At 44.8% G+C, this 13,459-nt stretch overlaps 1 long non-coding RNA gene and 2 pseudogenes across 1 annotated transcript in view; all 3 read right to left on the minus strand.

Annotated features, from left to right (window-relative positions):
- Positions 1-1,047: 1,047 nt before the first annotated feature.
- Positions 1,048-13,459, minus strand: part of LOC139277084 (uncharacterized) — a 35,242-nt gene continuing 22,830 nt past the window's right edge. The window contains exons 3-4 of the long non-coding RNA XR_011596034.1: positions 4,262-4,353; positions 1,048-1,124 (exon numbers count right to left, since the gene is read on the minus strand). This is a non-coding gene — a long non-coding RNA (uncharacterized lncRNA). The remainder of the gene's footprint in view (positions 1,125-4,261; positions 4,354-13,459) is intronic.
- LOC139277828 (U2 spliceosomal RNA) lies at positions 10,604-10,836 on the minus strand (annotated as a pseudogene).
- On the minus strand, positions 10,967-11,201 carry LOC139277712 (U2 spliceosomal RNA; annotated as a pseudogene).

Here is a 13,459-nt window from a genome sequence, read left to right on the forward strand (position 1 = left end):
AGCTGAGTCCACGGCCAGATCAGCCATGATCTTGTTGAATGGCGGAGCAGGCTCGAGGGGCTGGATGGCCTACTCCTGTTCCTAATTCTTATGTTCTTATTTGACCCGTTGAGCTCTCTGCAAGAGCACTTTAACTGGTCCCACGCCCTTTTCCTTGCAATTTTTTTTCCCTTCAGGTATTTATCAAATTCCCACAACTTTCTGACTCAGAGACGTGTGTGCTACCCACTGAGCCACTATGCAAGATCAAGACCAAGTGTAGTTGTCAGGTGAAGCAAGGTTAGAGGGTGAGGGATAATTGGGTCAGAGTTTGCAGATGTAATGCAGTGCCCATTTTAAAGTCATACATTCTGTCCTTATTTTTTAGATAATACTTTTATTTGATATTATTTATCATTAAATAATAAACCTTTTTAGCAATTTGGGAAGCAGAGAAGCAGTACAGGCTACGGAGCTGGGAGGCGCACAACAGAGGCACTGCAGCGCTGCCACTGGTGGGAGGATGTAATCGCAACTTGACAAGTTTCGATGCGCTGTTCTTCCTTATAATTGTAGACATAAGAATTTATAATGGAAAAAATTGACACGAAAGGTGACAAAAATATGACAGCAGGAAGTAGCATTTAGTAGACAGAATTAAAAAATGTAATATATTATTAGCTATTTAGGGAATCTCCCCTGATGGCTCAGTTTGCGAGTATCTGAGTTACATTAGCCTGTGAGATCCCACTCCCTCCAGCCCTACATCCAAATCATTGACGTACACAATAAACAGAAGCGGTGACACAATAAAACCCTGTAGGAAACCACTACCCATTTCCACCCACTCTGAGGAACTGCCCTTTATTCCTACTCTCTGTTTCCTCCAATTTGTTACCTTCCCCTTAATTCCATATCCCTTCCAGTAGTCTCCTGTCTGCTACCTTTCTTAAAGGTTTTCTGAAAGTCCACCGACACCACACCCACTGAATTTCTCCCATCAACCATATCAGTTTGTTCTTCAAAGACTGCTATCAGGGTTGTTGAGCACAATCTTCCTTTGTGAAATCCGTGTTCGCTGCTTCTAATTATTTTCTCTTCATGTAATTTCTTAACTACAAATCCATGTTCCATTATGTAAGTCCCTGTAATATAAATATTAATAATGGTCAGATTTCCCCGCTGATTCACCATACTACAGAATACATGCAGTTGTCTTGTTCAATATGGGTTGGTTAGTCAACTACTGTCATTAAATTCTTTTCAGTTGTTGGATACAATGATTTTTCACAAAATCAGTATCAAAAGCAGCTAGTTATTAACGTGATGCTGAGCTACAATAGTAATTTTAAGATGAAGCTATAATTGCATCATTTTAATCATCATAAAAAAATCTTTTCAATAATGTTTTTTCCTTGGTGTTCATTGTAATGCTGATTTGTAAAGCACCTCTAGTCCTAGTTTCTCTTTGTCATTGTGCTCTAGCCACTATTTAGTTCAATAGGAATGTGTTTTGTTTTTTAAATGTTTTTTAAGTTTCGCTCAACCATCATCCCTGTGCTCGCTGACCTATATTAGCTCCCGGTTAAGCAACTCCTGGACTTTAAAATTCTCACCCTTATTTTCAAATCTCTCCATGGCCTCACTTCTCCCTTGCTCTGTAATCTCCTCCAGCCCCTCCCCTCCCCCCCCCCCCCAACCCCCGATTTGTCTGCACTCCTCTAATTCTGACCTCTTGAGCATCCCTGATTATAATCACTCAACCACGGTAGCCGTGCCAAAGCAAGTGCTGTACTCGGAACTCCTACACGGCAAGCGAGCCTCGAGTGGGCAGAGGAAACGTTTCAAGGACACCCTCAAAGCCTCCTTAATCAAATGCAATATCCCCACCGACACCTGGGAGTCCCTGGCCATAGACCGCCCCAAAGTGGAGGAAGTGCATCTGGGAGGGCGCTGAGCACCTCGAGTCTCGTCGCCGAGAGCATGCAGAAAACAAGCGCAGGCAGCGGAAGGAGCGTGCGGCAAACCAGTCCCACCCAACGACTGTCTGTCCCACCTGTGATAGAGACTGTAATTCCCGTATTGGACTGTTCAGTTACCTAAGAACTCACTTTTAGAGTGGAAGCAAGTCTTCTTCGATTTCGAGGCACTGCCTATGATGATGATGGTGGCCTTCTGTTGCCTAGGCCCTAAGTTCTGGAACTCCCTGTCTAAACCTCTCCGCCTTTCTACCCGTCTAACCTCCTTCAAGACGATCCTTAAAACATACCTCTTTGACCAAGTTTTTGGTCACCTGTGCTAATTTCGACTTATGTGGCTCGGTGTCAAATTTTTTAGCTGATAATACTCCTATATAAATACAAGTTGTTGTTTTTAAAAGGTGAGAGAATAGTAAGTGTTGGTATGCAGAAGGATTTAGGTGTCCTTGTACACAATTCACAGAAAGTTAACATGCAGGTACAGCAAGCAATTCGGAAAGCAAATGGTATGTTAGCCTTTATTGCAAGGGAGTAGAAGAGTAAGGAAGTCTTGCTGCAAGTAAGTAAGTCTTTGGTGAGACCACACCTGGAGTACTGTGTATAGTTTTGGTCTTCTTACTTAAGAAAGGATAAAGTTGATTTAGAGGGGTGAAACAAAGGTTCACTAGGTTGATTGCTGGGATGACAGGAGAGATTGAATACAATGGGCCCATATTTTCTGGCATTTAGAAAAATGAAAGGTGATCTCATTGAAGCATATACAATTCTTAGAGGGCTTGATAGGATAGATACTGAGAGGTTGTTTCCCCTGGTTGGAGAGAACTCGGGGCATAGTCTCAGGATAATAAGTTGACCTTTTAAGACTGAGATGAGGAGATATTTCTTCACTCAGAGGGATGTGATCTTTGAAATTCTCTATCCCAGAGGGCTGTGGAAGCTCAGTCATTGAATAAATTCAAGACAGAGATCAATAAATTTTTGGACACTAAGGGAATCAAGGGATATAGAAATAGTGCAGGAAAGTGGGGTTGAGATAGAAGATCAGCTATGATCTTATTGAATGGCGGAGCAGGCTTGAGGGGCCATATGGCCTTCTCCTGCTCCTTTTTTTAATATTCTTACATTCTTATAACATAAAACCAGATAAATATATCCAGCCCTTCTGAGCACTGATCACGTCGCTGTGCCTACTCGTCAGGAGTAACATGGCATTTTGCAGCCTAGAGACATGGTTTAAAGGTAAAAATTCCAATCAGCAACGTTATCATATGACTACATCATTTGCTCATTTGAGAAGCCTGCAATTCTGTTTTAAAATGGGTGTTAACCCATTTATTTTAAATGGATTCACACCTGCATGAAGAAAAAGTAGACACAGGAATGTAATTCAAGGATATTGCATGTCAACTTCATCAGCTGGAATTTCTACCCTGTGGTGAAAATCGACATTGCCGCGGGGTTAACTCTGGCTAGATATTGACAGATCCACCGGGGAAATGACATACATCGCTAAAAACATCTCTCTCCGGGGTTACTGCTGATCTGCTGCCAGAATTACAGCAGGAGATTGACAGAACCCAGGGTCATAGTGTGACAAAAGGAATAAATGGCAATAACATGATAGTAATTAGAACACAAAACTCTACTAAAACTTTGGGCAACATCACAATTGACCGATTAAATCAAATGGTGAATGGGTTTAATCTACGTCCATTTTCCAGTTGAAATAAGTTGGTCGCAAAACTGGCTTTAATTGCTTTTGTCTCAGCTTGTATGAGACCAGGCATTGAAAGATAATACTATTAGAGCTATTCAAATACTCGCAAGCCGAGCATTTAAAATTACATTTAAAATCCATAAGCTAACAGAATTACAGACCAACGTTTATGTCTGAAATTGGTTTAAAAAAAGGCTGTCGTGTGTGATCTCTAGGTTTGCTAATACTGCTTGGAGTCATAAGTCCTAGTTCTTTCGTAAATCAGTGACTGAATATCATAGCGATTAGACAACAGAACATGTGGAGATGTGCTAACAGCATGTTGTACAAATTCTGAGAAATGTCCACTCTCGCTCTGGTATTTATTCAATACATAAAATCCAAGGGAACTGGTTAAAGGTGAGAACTTAGTGAGCTGGTTGATTTAGACAGACTTCAGTCCCAGCGTTCCTATGACCAGAGAGGAGCACGTGAACCCCAGTTTATTTTTTTTGATTTACAATCTATTTTAAATAAGAATATATTACTCACAGCACTGAAAATTAATTATCGAAGCAGAGAAACTGCAAGTGAGAAAAGCACTCACCTCCTGGAACCCTGTGATATTCAATTGCAACTCTTCCTCCAAACTTTCATTTCTGTCTAATTGTAGTTACATATGTTGACGAAACACTGAAACTTAATAGAAATAACCATAGTCAGACACCATTTCGTCATCATTAACAATGGCATCCTGATGATATCACGCAGAGGGTAGTGGAAAGTTGGTACACTTTCCCCAAAAGGCTGTGGATGCTGGGTCAAATGAAATGTTTAAGACTGAGATCGATAGATTTTTTTACGTAAGGGCAGCAGGGGATATGGATCAAAAGCAGGTAAATAGAGTTGAGGTACAAATCGGGCATGATTGATTGAGTGGCTGAAGAGGGTTGAGGGGAGAATGCCTATGCCAGTTCCTATGTTCCTATGAACATGTTTCTGTTAAAATTAAAATGGAGATTAAGACACGGATAATGGTAAAATATGACATAAGTACATCCTGTAGCGATGATGTTGAGTCAAGAACTCGCTGAACTAGTTGTTATACCAATTACTGTGGATTAAAAAGTAGATTCTGCAGATTTGCTGCTCTGCTCAATTTCCGAGCTTCCTGTTCATCTCAGTTAACTTTTTGTGTTAGAAGGGCCATGGCTAGATCTACCTTATATCAAAAGGGGAGTTTGGAAATCTTGGCAAGTTTCCGGGCTTCCCTAGGAAATTCCGCTATTCATGCCTTCCATAAGCTCCAGTAGAATCTATACCAGCTGACTTGAATATGGCCGAGGTCCCAGGCAAGGCCCAAGAGACCCCTGAGAGAATACTAAGAGAAAGACTTTCATTTATATAGCAAATTTCACAGCCTCAAGACAGCTCAAAACACTTTGCAGTTATTGAAGTATTTTCAAGTGTAGTCACTCTTGTAATGTAGGAAATGCAGCAACCAAGCTCCCACAAACAGCGATGCGCTAATGACCAGATAATCTGTTTTAATGGTGTTGGTGGAGGGATAAATATTGGCCAGGACATCATGGAGAACTGCCCTGCTCTTCTTCAAAATAGTGCCATGGGATCTTTTACGTCCACCTGAGAGGGCAGACTCTGTTTCACCCCTCATCTGAAAGATGGCATCTCCGACAATACAACACTAACACTCTCTCAGTACTGCAATGGCTTTTGCGCTCAAGCCTCTGGAAAAGGAGTTGAACCTACAACCTTCTGACTCAGAGGCGAGGGTACTAGCCATTGAGCCACAACTGACACTTCAAGTGATCCAACCCCTGTAAGAACAGTTACCTTTAAAAAAAAAAGAAATGCATGGTTTCTGTAATGTATTTGCTTCATTGGTTCTTTGCTTAAGAATTCATAGCAACACATTGCTATTAAGAACTAGTTGGTTTATTAACAAACGTTTAACAATCACACTACACATTAACAGTTCATCTACTAGGCTCAGAAACTGCATACTTCATCGTGGATGACTTAGACTCAAATAACTGGGGTTTTATTGAGTCTTGTGCACATCATGTGATTAGCCAAGCCACTCAATGCAACAGCTCTACAACTATTTTAAATAGAACTTTAAGCCAAGTGCACCCTTTTGGTAAGGGTGCACTTGGCTTTTCCAAATTTCCAAATAAAACTTCAAAGGAAATTTAGATCAAATTAAAATTTGGTTGCCGTTGATGATGATGCACTCCAGTCCCTCCGGTGCCCACCTCTAGTGGAAGGCCGTGTGAGTGTATCGGTAGATACCGCAAATTCCATCTCCAGGGACACCCTGGCTCAGAAGTAACCGCGGAAGAGAGGCAGGCAGTCGGGCTGAATGATCCCCTCGACCACCCACTGCCTGGACTGGTTAATGGCCACCTTGGCCAGGCCCAGGAGCAGTCCTACAAGGAGGCCTTCTGACCTGCCCACTCCCCTCCGCAGAGGGTGCCCAAAGATCAGGAGCGTGGGACTGAAGTGCAACCAGAATTTGAGGAGCAGCCCCTTCAAATATTGGAAGAGGGGCTGCACCCTCACACATTCCATATATACATGGAACATGGACTCTTCCAGACCGCAGAAATTGCAGGCGGCCTGGCAGTCTGTGAACCGACTTAACAACTTATTGCACGGAACTGCCCTGTGCCGCGACAGCTCTACAACTATTTTAGTTGCATCCGTAAATCAAATGCCTCCTTATTAAAGGGGTAAATTAGATGGCAAACTAATTGCCCCCTGGCTAAAAGGGGTTTGGCACTAAAACCGACAAACTTAAACAAATTAAACTTTAGATATTGTGCTTCAAATTAAAATTTGGTTGCCGGGCGTGATGATGCACTCCAGTCCCTCCGGTACCCACCTCTCGCGGAAGGCCGCGAGCATACCGGCGGACACCGCGTGCTCCATCTCCAGGGACACCTTGGCTCGGATGTAACCACGGAAGAGAGGCAGGCAGTTGTGCTGAACGACCCCCTCGAGCGCCTGCTGCCTGGACCGGCTGATGGCCCCCTTGGCCATGCCCAGGAGCAGTCCTGCGAGGAGGCCTTCCGATCTGCCCGCTCCCCTCCGCACAGGGTGCCGAAAGATCAGGAGCGTGGGACTGAAGTGCAGCCAGAATCTGAGGAGCAGCCCCTTCAAATATTGAAAGAGGGGCTGCAACCTCGCACATTCAACATGGCACACAGACTCTTCCAGACCGCAGAAATTACAGGCGGCCTGGCAGCCCGTGAACCGACTTAAAAACTTATTGCACGGGACTGCTCTGTGCTGCTAAAGCTCGACAAACCTGTGAGCATACTCACAGGTGTATATATTTCAGTTTCCTTTAGAGCTGAAGATATTTATTCTTTTTCATCAGCCCTGGGATGGGCCCTAGGGTTCCCCTTGGAGGATCAACTTTGGGCTGCTCCACCGCTCAGCAGACAGTTCAGAGTAAATGCTGCTGAAGTGTTTGTCCCAGTCATGTAAACGACCATCACTGGGATTTGAGACAGCGTGTCTGGCTCAGGGTTAGGGCAGGTGGAGCAGGTCCCCAGGAATTTTGGGGGTCACAATAATTATGAGTTGTGCATCCTCCCTCTTCCTCACCAAGAGTTCTTGGGGTTGGTCTAATCTCTATTGGTCTAACATCCTATTGGTTTAGAGCTTAACATTTACCTCAGAGTCGGTAACTAGCAAGCTTTAAAGTTACTATTTACACCCCCACCTTACAAATGCACATTTGATACTTTCTCAGACAGAAGAACCATTTTTGCATGCAAGTAGGAATGTTTAAAATATCTATAAGGTCCTGCGTCTCAGGGAGCAAAAGCAATCAGTTTTCTGAAGTATTCTCCCTTACCCTGTATCAGATCATATTTATCCCTTTTAATCAGCTGGTTGGCCTGGCAACTAATTATTGCAGTGTGTTCATCTTCCCCATATAAATAAATCAGTGTTTTACCACTCAATAAAGTGCCTTGGGAAGTTTTGCATATTGAAAGTGTTATAAGAACATAAGAACATAACAAATAGGAGCAGGAGTAGACCATACGGCCCCTCGAGCCTGCTCCGCCATTCAATAAGATCATGGCTGATCTGATCATGGACTCAGCTCCACTTCGCCGCCCCCTCCCAATAAACCCTTATCCCCTTATCGCTCAAGAAACTGTCTATTTCTGTCTTAAATTTATTCAATGTCCCAGCTTCCACAGCTCTCCGAGGCAGCAAATTTACAATCCTCTGAGAGAAGAAATTCCTTCTCATCTCTGTTTTAAATGGGCGGCCCCTTATTCTAAGATCATGCCCTCTAGTTCTAGTCTCCTCCATCAGTGGAAACATCTTCTCTGCATCTACCTTGTCAAGCTCCCTCATAATCTTATACGTTTTGATAAGATCACCTCTCATTCTTCTGAATTCCAATGAGTAGAGGCCCAACCTACTCAACCTTTCCTCATAAGTCAACCCCCTTATCCCCGGAATCAACTTAGTGAACCTTCTCTGAACTGCCTCCAAAGCAAGTATATCCTTTCGAAAATATGGAAACCAAAACTGCATGCAGTATTCCAGGTGTGGCCTCTCCAATACCTTGTATAACTGTAGCAAGACTTCCTTGCTTTTATACTCCATCTGCTTTGCAATAAAGGCCAAGATACCATTGGCCTTCCTGATCACTTGCTGTATCTGCATACTATCCTTTTGTGTTTCATGCACAAGTACCCCCAGGTCCCACTGTACTGCGACATTTTGCAATCTTTCTCCATTTAAATAATAACTTGCTCTTTGATTTTTTTCTGCCAAAGTGCATGACCTCACACTTTCCAACATTATATTCCAGCTGCCAATTTTTTGCCCACTCACTGTCCTTTTGCAGATTTTTTGTGTCCTTCTCACACATTGCTTTTCCTCCCATCTTTGTATCATCAGCAAACTTGGCTACGTTACACTCAGTCCCTTCTTCCAAGTCGTTAATATAGATTGTACATAGTTGGGGTCCCAGCACTGATCCCTGCGGCACCCTACTAGTTACTGGTTGCCAACCAGAGAATGAACCATTTATCCCGACTCTCTGTTTTCTGTTACTTAGTCAATCCTTTATCCATGCTAATATATTACCCCCATCCCCGTGAACTTTTATCTTGTGCAGTAAACTTTTATGTGGCACTTTGTCAAATGCCTTCTAGAAGTCCAAATACACCGCATCTATGGTTCCCCTTTATCCACCCTGTTCGTTACATCCTCAAAGAACTCCAACAAATTTGTCAAACATGACTTCCCCGTTATAAATCCATGCTGACTCTGCCTGACCAAATTTTGCTTACCCAAATGTTCTAATACTGCTTCTTTAATAATGGACTCCAACATTTTCCCAATCACAGATGTTAGACTAACTGGGCTATAATTTCCTTTTTTAAATAGGGGCATTACATTTGCAGTTTTCCAATCTGCTGGGACCTCCCCAGAATCCAGGGAATTTTGGTAAATTACAACCAGTGCATCCACAATCCCTGCTGCAACTTCTCTTAAGACCCTAGGATGCAAGCCATCAGGTCCAGGGGATATATCTGCCTTTAGTCCCATTATCTTACTGAGTACCACCTCCTTTGTGATTGTGATTGTATTAAGTTCCTCCTCCGCTATAGCCCCTAGACTATCCATTGTCAGAATAATGTTAGTGTCCTCTACCATAAAGACTGATACAAAAGATTTGTTTAGAGTTTCTGCCATCTCCATGTTCCCCGTTACTAGTTCCCCAGTCTCGTCCTCTAAGGGACCAACATTTACTTTAGACACTCTTTTATTATTTATATACCTATAGAAACTCTTGCTATCTGTTTTTATATAGTGTAGTTATAAGTGTTTTCAGAAAGTGCACATATGCAGATTGATTGGTATTATAGTAGGAGCTACAACTTAAAAACATTTTAAGTTGGAGTTTTAATGGTTATTAAAAATAGATATTATGGAAATCATTAACAACTTGATGTTCATCTTGATTTAGAAGTGCACTGTGCTCATTATATGTTCTTGGAAATAGGAAATACATATTGCTAAATCAGTAAATGGGATTAAGTTAATGGATGTGACAACCACTTTGTGCCTCACATCAACAAGCAGGTCCCAGTGGAAGCCACAATGCTCCCAGCTGGAATAGTGGGATACGTTTCATGACCTTCTCTATTGGGATAATAAAAGTTTATGCATTTAATGGACACTTAGCCACACATAATATTGGGCTCAATTTTCCCCAGTGATCTGCGCCGTTTTTTTTGGCGTGCGCCGCTTTTTTTGGCCTAAATTAAAATATCCAAGTTTCCCCAAAGAATGTGCGCCAGCGTAACTAAGTTAGTTATGATTTTTTTAGGTTAGTTTTTTTTTGCGTCACATTTCTGCAAATTTGGCCAACTTACATTTTTCCTCGGACAGCGTATGTAACCACTCCCAAAAAACTTTCTGGCATTTAAGAAAAACCAGCGCACATTAAAAAATCGGCGCAGAAAGACGCCATTGTTTTTATGCAGTTTTGGAGGGAGTCAAGAACACATTAAATATGCATCATCAAGCTTAATTTTTTCAAATTTAAAACCCAGAAAATGGAAGTTTCATGCAATTCTTTCATTTGGATTTTTTTCAAAGTGCCATGCCACCACCGAACGTCTCCAAACCGGGCTCGAGGGTCGGAGCATCGGCCGGCAGAATCGGTCCCTCACCCGGACACAGGGGCTCGGCTTCAAAAGAAGCCCGCTGTGTGGGGGGGCGGGCGGGTGTGGAAGCTGAACTGAAGGGATGAGAACCCTTATTTTTTTTTTTTTTTTTTTAATTCGTAGCCAATCGTTCCAATTCTTTGTCAAATCACAAACGCCAGAGGTCACCTTGCACATGCCAAGGATCACTCTGCGCCAATGCTCTTAGCCAAAAGGCCTAGAGCCACTGCACCGTTCCTGGAAGTACTGCAATACCAGGTTCGTGCCATGGAGGTGGATGGGTCAAGCCACCCCACACACCTCCGTGGAGGTGGATGGGTCAAGCCACCCCACCCACCTCCTGTTTCCAAAAAAGCAAGCATATACCTTCCTGACCAGGGAGAAACCACCCGGAGGTCATGGTGGCTGGTCAGGTCAGTTACGCATGATCTTAGCCAAAAGGATGAGAACCCTTATTTTTTTATTTTTTTTTTTTTAAATTCGTAGCCAATCGTTCCAATTCTTTGTCAAATCACAAACGCCAGAGGTCACCTTGCACCTGTCAAGGATCACTCTGCGCCAATGCTCTTAGCCAAAAGGCATAGAGCCACTGCACCGTTCCTGGAAGTACTGCAATACCAGGTTCGTGCCATGGAGGTGGATGGGTCAGGTCCCCCACACACCTCCGTGGAGGTGGATGGGTCAAGCCACCCCACCCACCTCCTGTTTCCAAAAATGCAAGCATATACCTTCCTGACCAGGAGGAAACCACCATGAGGTCATGGTGGCTGGTCAGAAACGGTACTACACTTGATCTTAGCCAAAAGGCCGAGAAAAAGGCTGAGAACCCTTATTTTTTCTTTTTTTTAATTTCAAAATATACTTTATTCATAAAAAGAATCTGTACAGTACATTCGATGGCATTTCATTACATTTCGCTGCGGTCAGCAATCCCATACAATACATCTGGGTGCCGACGGCAGTTTCGTTCGTTACATTTCTCGTTTTTCTGTTCAACTGCGATTCAGTACAATAAACAGGGTACATTGTGGTACATTTACACAAATTACATTTCATGTGTTACATTACAGAGCCCGGAATGGGTGATGGTACATTTACATTTTTTCTTTTCAAACTTGCATTTCATAACACACCTTACATTGTACGTGGCACTACATTGATGTTTACAGGTTTGGTGCTCTATGTACACAAAGTGTAAATTTCAAATACAAATACAGCCCGAGGGAGTTTGCTGCTGATTTCTGCCCCCGGGTTTTCCGTGGCGGAAGGGTTTTAGACTGTGGCCCTACCCCACCGTGCCTTTGCGGCGACTGCACCAATTTTCAGTGCGTCCCTCAGCACGTATTCCTGGATCTTGGATTGCGCCAGTCTGCAACATGCGGACGTGGTCATCTCCTTGTTCTGGAAGACCAGCAAGTTTCGGCAAGACCAAAGGGCGTCTTTGACCGAATTGATGGCCCTCCAGCAGCAGGTGATGTCTGTCTCGGTGTGTGTCCCTGGGAACAGCCCGTAGAGCACAGAGTCCTGTGTTACGGAGCTGCTTGGGATGAACCTCGACAGCAACCACTGCATCTCTTTCCAGACCTGCGTCGCAAAGGCGCAATCCTGAAGGAGATGGGTGACAGTCTCGTCCGCCCCGCAGCCGGCCCGGGGGCACCGTGCCGTGCTGCTGAGGCGTCGGCTGTGCATGAACACTCTGACGGGTAGGGCCCCCCTCACCGCCAACCAAGCTACGTCTTGGTGCTTGTGTGTAAGCTCTGGCGATGAGACGTTCTGCCAAACAAGTTCGACAGTCCGCTCAGGGAACCACCCGACAGGGTCCACCCTCTCCTTCTTTCGTAGGGTGTCCAGGACCTTACGTGCTGACCACTGTTTGATGGCCTTGTGGTCAAACGGGTTTCTTTTGAAGAACTTTTCCACGAAGGACAGGTGGACAGGCATGGTCCAACTGGTGGGGGCGTTTCGCGGCAGCGTGGCCAGACCCATCCTTCTCAACAATGGGGACAGGTAGAACCTCAGCACGTAGTGACACTTGGTGTTTGCGTACTGGGGGGCTGTGCATAGCTTGATGCAGCCGCACACAAAGGTGGCCATCAGGATGAGGGCCACGTTCGGAACGTCCTTTCCTCCACTGTCCAGAGATTTGTACATCGTGTCTCTGCGGACACGGTCCATTTTGGATCTCCAGACAAAGTGGAAGACGGCTCGGGTGACTGCCGCGGCGCTGCATCGTGAGATGGGCCAGACCTGCGCCACGTATAACAACACCGAGAGCACCTCGCTCCTGATGACCAGGTTTTTGCCTGTGATGGAAAGGGAGCGCTGCTCCCAAAATGACAGTTTCTGTCTGACCTTGGCAATGCGCTCGTCCCAGTTTTTGGCGCACGCCCCGTCCGCTCCGAACCATATTCCCAGCACCTTCAGGAAATCTGGCTTGACGGTGAAGGGAATGGAGGCTCGGTCGGTCCAGTGACCAAAGAGCATGGCCTCGCTTTTGGTGCGGTTGACCTTTGCTCCCGAGGCCAGTTCAAACTGGTCGCAGATTGCGAGCAATCTGCGGACCGACTGCGTGTCCGAGCAAAAGACGGCGACGTCGTCCATGTACAGCGAGGTTTTGACCTGGGCGCCTCCGCTGCCTGGGATCGTCACCCCTCTGATGCCCGCGTCCTTCCTGATGGACTCGGCAAAGGGCTCGATACAACACACAAACAAGACAGACGACAGAGGACAGCCTTGCCTGACTCCAGATCTGATTGGAAAGCTTTGAGTTTCCCACCCGTTGATTTGAACTGCACTACTGATGTCTGTGTAGAGCAGTTTGACCCAATTTCGGATGCCCTCCCCGAACCCCATTTTGGAGAGCACGTCCATCAGGTACGTGTGCGATATCCTGTCAAAGGCTTTCTCCTGGTCTAAGCTGATTAGACAGGTGTTCACCCTCCTGTCCCGCACGTAGGCGATCGTATCTCTGAGTAGCGCGAGGCTATCAGAGATCTTCCTGCCGGGGACAGCGCAGGTCTGGTCCGGGTGAATCACCAGCTCAAGAGCAGACTTGACCCTGTTGGCGATGACCTTTG

The sequence above is a fragment of the Pristiophorus japonicus genome, chromosome 12, assembly GCF_044704955.1.
Source record: "Pristiophorus japonicus isolate sPriJap1 chromosome 12, sPriJap1.hap1, whole genome shotgun sequence".
Taxonomy (NCBI): domain Eukaryota; kingdom Metazoa; phylum Chordata; class Chondrichthyes; family Pristiophoridae; genus Pristiophorus; species Pristiophorus japonicus.